Source organism: Glycine max, chromosome 3, assembly GCF_000004515.6.
Source record: "Glycine max cultivar Williams 82 chromosome 3, Glycine_max_v4.0, whole genome shotgun sequence".
Classification (NCBI taxonomy): domain Eukaryota; kingdom Viridiplantae; phylum Streptophyta; class Magnoliopsida; order Fabales; family Fabaceae; genus Glycine; species Glycine max.
Window position 1 is genome coordinate 30644804 of NC_016090.4, and position 5677 is coordinate 30650480.

Here is a 5677-nt window from a genome sequence, read left to right on the forward strand (position 1 = left end):
AGCTACAATATTGAATGTTTTAATAAATTCAAAATTAAAAGGGAAAATGAAGGGTGTTTTTGTATTTTTATTTTTCAGACTACAATTTTTGTAATATATAATATAATTATTGATTTTTTTAAATAATTATTTTGAAAATTGTTCCTAAAGTAATTTTTAATTAGTTGAAAATATAAAAATAAAATCTAAATATAATTATTATTTCTGTTATATATCTTGATATGTTTTGTTACTAGATAGCTAGTTAAAATATATGTTCGATTTAGATTTTTTTTAGCCCTTTTTCATTAGGAGAGTATTTGGTAGGGAAGAAAATTTTTTAAATCCAAGAATAGGGCTAAGCATCAGTTGGGTTTAAGTAGATCAGCCCCAAACCTATCAAGGGACATGCTAGGTGCACCCAGTAACATTGCTGGTGCACTCAGCAATTAGGTGAATGGGCAAAATTGTCCTTGCATTAAAAAAAATAATTTCTTCTTCCGGAAGATTTCTGGAAGAACCTTCTTCCGGAAGAACAATTTGTGTTTTACCGGAAGAACCTTTTTCCGGAAGCTTTCCGGAAGAACCTTCTTCCGGAAGCTTTCCAGAAGAAGGTTCTTCCGGAAGAACAAATTGTTGTTCTTCAAGAAGAAGGTTCTTCCGAAAAGTTTCCAGAAGAAGGTTTTTCTGGTAGAATAATTTGTTCTACCGGAAAAAGTTCTTCCGATAACTTCTCCGGAAGAAGGTTCTTCTGATAGAACAATTTGTTCTACCGGAAGAACCTTCTTCCGGTGAAGAACAATTTGTGTTTTACCGGAAGAACCTTTTTTCGGAAGCTTTCCGGAAGAACCTTCTTCCGGAACCTTTCCGGAAGAAGGTTCTTCCGGAAGAACAAATTGTTGTTCTTCCAGAAGAAGGTTCTTCCGGAAAGTTTCCAGAAGAAGGTTCTTCCAGTAGAACAATTTGTTCTACCGGAAGAACCTTCTTCCGAAAACTTTCCGGATGAACAATTTGTTCTACTGAAAGAACCTTCTTCTGGTAGCTTCTCCGGAAGAACCTTCTTCCGAAAAAAGGAATTATTTTTTTAATACAAGGGCAATTTTGCCCATTCACCTAATTGCTGGGTGCACCTAGCATGTCCCACCTATCAATCCAGATGATCCAAACCAAAGCATTTCGTGACCCATTTGATACTTCTAGTCATGTGGGTTGCATTTTGGGTCAAGTGGGTTCATTCGATTAGGCTCATTTTAGGCCGAAATAGGATTTTAGGCCGAAAACAAAATTTTGAGATTTTTTTTAAGAATTTTACTTATTTTTATATAAAAAAACACCACAAAAAATAATAATAATAATATTTACTGCTGGTCAATTGTAATGGCCCAAACGACAAACTTAATCAAAATAATAATAATGGCCCAAATGCTAAAAATTTATATACACTTATCAATTTTAACTATAATCAGTCTTTTGACTTTAATTAGAATTTAATTTTAAACCTTGAAAATTATTCATTTAAACAATGAATTAACTAATGACAAGTATTATTATTATATAAAATTGATAAGTTATGTGGCTATAATAATACTTGTTAATTTTAATGGAAATAGATGCATTTAAAGGGGGAAATGATAAACTTAATCAGAATTACATATATTAAAATACTAAACCTATGAAGAAAGTATACAATAAGTTAACCATACAAATAATTAATAATTAATCCAGTACATTCATTATACATTTGAACACTAATTATGACATAATAACCTCAATTGTCATCTATGAACTTGCAATTGCTGAGAAGATGACAAAACACCAATTAAATGCAGCCACATATCAACATTCTCATCAAACATAGTCTACAACATAAGAAATTTGAAGTGTATAAACATAATTCACATGATAAAAATAATAATTATAATAGTGAAAGGCAGTTAGGCAATCACAAATAAGTCAAATAAGACCGGTCACAGCATTAATTGTGATCGAGTGTTAGACTAAATGTAAAAGCATATCCAACTTCTTCATGTCCTCCTATTGAGCATGCTTGACACTCTAACACATTAAAAATAAATTATTAATAAATACAACATTGAAAACAAACATTCTTAAAGCAATGTGTAAACTCACATTCAATGATGTGGAGAAGACCCTAGTTGGTGGCCTCATAAATTATTTTCAAAAACTAAATAAATGCTCGAGCATTCTTCTACTCATCATCAGTTAGGGGACCAACATCCCAAAAAAAAACAAATATAGCTTGATTCTGAATTGTCAAGTTTCTCAAATGCAACTTGGAACATTTTAGTAGCATCCAACATGAGGTATGTGGGGTTTCGCCTTGTAGAACATCAAGGCACATGGTTTCTTATACTTAATATTTGAAAACTCTATGTACTCTTTAAACCTAACCTATGTGATGAAGACCTTACAAATCTAACAACATTCCTAATGGTTGGTATGGAATTGTGTACATCTCTCAAACCATTATTGATAACCAAATTCAGTATATGAGCACAACACCTAACATGGAAATACTTACCATCCATAACTAACCCACCCATAATCTTCAATTTCTTCTTAAAAAATGTCACAGCAACATCATTAGATGATGCATTGTCAATCATGATTATGGACACACTTCTGAGTCCTCATTCCTTCAATACCTCTTTAATTTTCTTCCATATCATCTCTCCTTTGTGGTTAGCCATTAATGAAAATATAATTATCCATTTTTTATACTTCCAATTATCGTCAATGAAGTGTGCAATGAATGTCATATAACTTAGGTTCTGAACAGAAGTCCAACAATTAGTGGTGAGGGCTACCCTAGGACAATTTGATTTCATAAAGGCCTTTACCCTAATTTTTTCATCCTTATACACCTGAAAACAATCTCTAACAATTGTAAACCTTGATGGAACAGTGAATTGATGCTATAATTGTCTACAAAGTTGTTCAAAGCCCTCACCCTCAACAACCCTAAATGATTGTTTATCTACAATGACAATAATAACAACTACCCTTTTACAAGCCTTTTTAGTAAATCTTTGGCTAGCAACAACAAGGGTATTATTTTCTATAGTTGTAAAGGTGAGGGTTGTTTGGGTAGGATCATTGACATCAGAATAGGGATAGTTTGGACATAAATGAGTAATGTGGATAAGAAGGTTAGATGTACCATTTATCTTTGAATCACACCTAAATTCTTTACCATGGTGGTTACACAATGCAATCAGATTATTATAATTAAGATTTTTTATGAAGTAGTTCCAAACAATAAAGGTTGTTTGTTTACTGCTAGCGTTTGGTTTCTTTTTATTTTCGAGAACTACAACTTTAGGAGCAACAACTGGTTGAGTGTTATGAACTATAATGCTTCCACCATCTCGCATGGCATTAGCAAGATTGGTGATATTTATTATCGTGGCTTGATTTATAGGTTGATTAGATAATTGTTGACCAGACTACTCCATCATTGAATAATGAAGAGACCTTAGTTAATAATTACCATCTATTTATGATGCAACTTGATTTAGTATTTATTAATTATATTACTTATATTGAAAATAATTATAGCAACAACTAAAAACAATAAGTAACTACTTATAAATGCAAAATTAAAAGGGACACCAAAAAATAGTTTCAATTTAATATAAGAATTTATAGAAAAATCAATATGATAATTAAGTGAAGCAACACCAATAGTTGTTACAAAAAAAAAAAAAGAACCATATAAGCAGTAGAATAATTGCATCTAGTTTTGCACAAATTTCAAAAAATTAAATTTGATAATATTTTAATATATGTGCATTGAAATTGAACCCAAATGTAATTGTAATTTTTCCCATTATCAGAAAGTTAACTAGAATGATTGTGTGTTCAATATGTATTACTATCTTATAATGATAGCTTTTATTAAGTATCTCGAGTTCCTATCGATTCTAACGGTTAACTATTAAAGGATTAAAAACTAGAAAAATTTGTCAATCACATGGGATTTAAGACTTGCTTTGAATACAATCTAATGAATACTCCCCTTCAAAATTAAATAAGTTTGAGTTATTTTCAAATTTTGATAACTACATACTTGTTACAATTTCAATTTTTATATTCATTATAGCATTTGTCATACATTTCTATTATACTTAACATCATGATATAATTATTTGAAAAAACAAATCATGGATATAATAAACAAATCATATTGCGACATTATATGAATCTCAATCTGATATCATTATCATTATATGAAATAAGCTTTTGTTCTAAAACTATCAAGTGAGATAACTAGCTACAAATCCACTAAAAAAGATAATAAATGTATTGCACCCTTTAAAAATATTGTTCATGAAATTAATTATTGAATAAAATTCTATTTGGTCTATTGCTTATTAAGAATACAAAGACATTAAGAACATAGAGAAATTAAAGCACAGTTACACTAAGAATGCAAAGAAATTAAAACACTGAATAAAGTTCTAATACAAATGAAGAAATAAAATCACAAGTCAACTATGCAATAGCAAATAGAAAGTAAGCATCGGATAAAAAATGCAAAGATTGGGGGTGTCCAACAACAACAACTTTAAACAAAGGGTCTCCTCTCTCGAGTCTGAAAATGAAAGAAACACAAAAATCAAAACCCAAAAAGAAAACCAAGAATGAAACATCGAAAAAAAAAGACGTATTGATAGTGCGACACAAACAGAATGAGACTTGGTCCCAAACAAAGAGAGGCAACTCAAGCAAGGCACCAACGACAACACACCATCTTCATTCTTCGATTACAATTTCAGAGCATGACTAAACTTAGTTCTTATGGTTCTAGAGAGCAGTGCAACTTCTTACGTGGGAATGAAGTAAACTGAAAGGGATTAGGGTTTGAGTGAGATTGGGGGTAGCTTCTAGTATTCACTTAATGGTATGGGTTGGTTGAGGACTACTAGGCTAGGTTTGGGCTCAAGTCTTTACTCTCTACAAGACTACAACACAACAACAAAATAATAATTTTATCACTAAATCATCATACTACTTGGATGGGTTAGGTACCGATGGTTTCAAACATTTAAACCCGCATCCACCTAACTAAAAATACATTAACCCGTTTTCTAGATGTGAAAAAACCAACAACCCGCCCAAACCCAAGAACACTTTTTTATTTCGGTTTTGCCGGTTTTGGGTAGGTTTTTGAAATCCTACTAACCCCTACACAGAAATCATTATTCCTGAGATTTTGGGAAAGTTGATTCCTAAGAATCATGATTCTTGGAAATGTGTAAAATATGTTTGGTTAGTCTTAATATGTTTCTTGGGAATTAAAGATTTATGTGAAATATGTAACTAAAATTTTCTCTCCACTTGAGATAGTTGGATTCTTGCCCCATCCTTAGGAATATATTTGCGGGGATGTAAGAAAAAATTGATTCTCGGGAATCATAATTTCCTAACAATATTTTTTTATTAACTACATATCAAACATGGGAATCATAGTTTCCCATCTAAGATTCCTAGGAAAGTAAAAACTTTTCATCTACCAAGTGCTCCCTAAGTGTAATGCAAAGTGTTTAATGATCTTATATATTGTTACATATTTCAAGTTGATCTCATATGGGCAACTTTCAAGAAAGTACCACAGCGTGGCTACAAAACCTATCTAATTATGTTGCATCTGTAATCTAATTATCTGTATATGAAG

The 5677-nt window shown here is 31.2% G+C and overlaps 1 non-coding gene across 1 annotated transcript; it reads left to right on the top strand.

Annotated features, from left to right (window-relative positions):
* The first annotated feature begins 765 nt into the window (after positions 1-765).
* MIR5030 (microRNA MIR5030) lies at positions 766-895 on the top strand. Its single transcript, NR_048811.1, has one exon. It is a non-coding gene; the product is annotated as a microRNA MIR5030 (primary transcript).
* Positions 896-5677: the final 4782 nt, after the last annotated feature.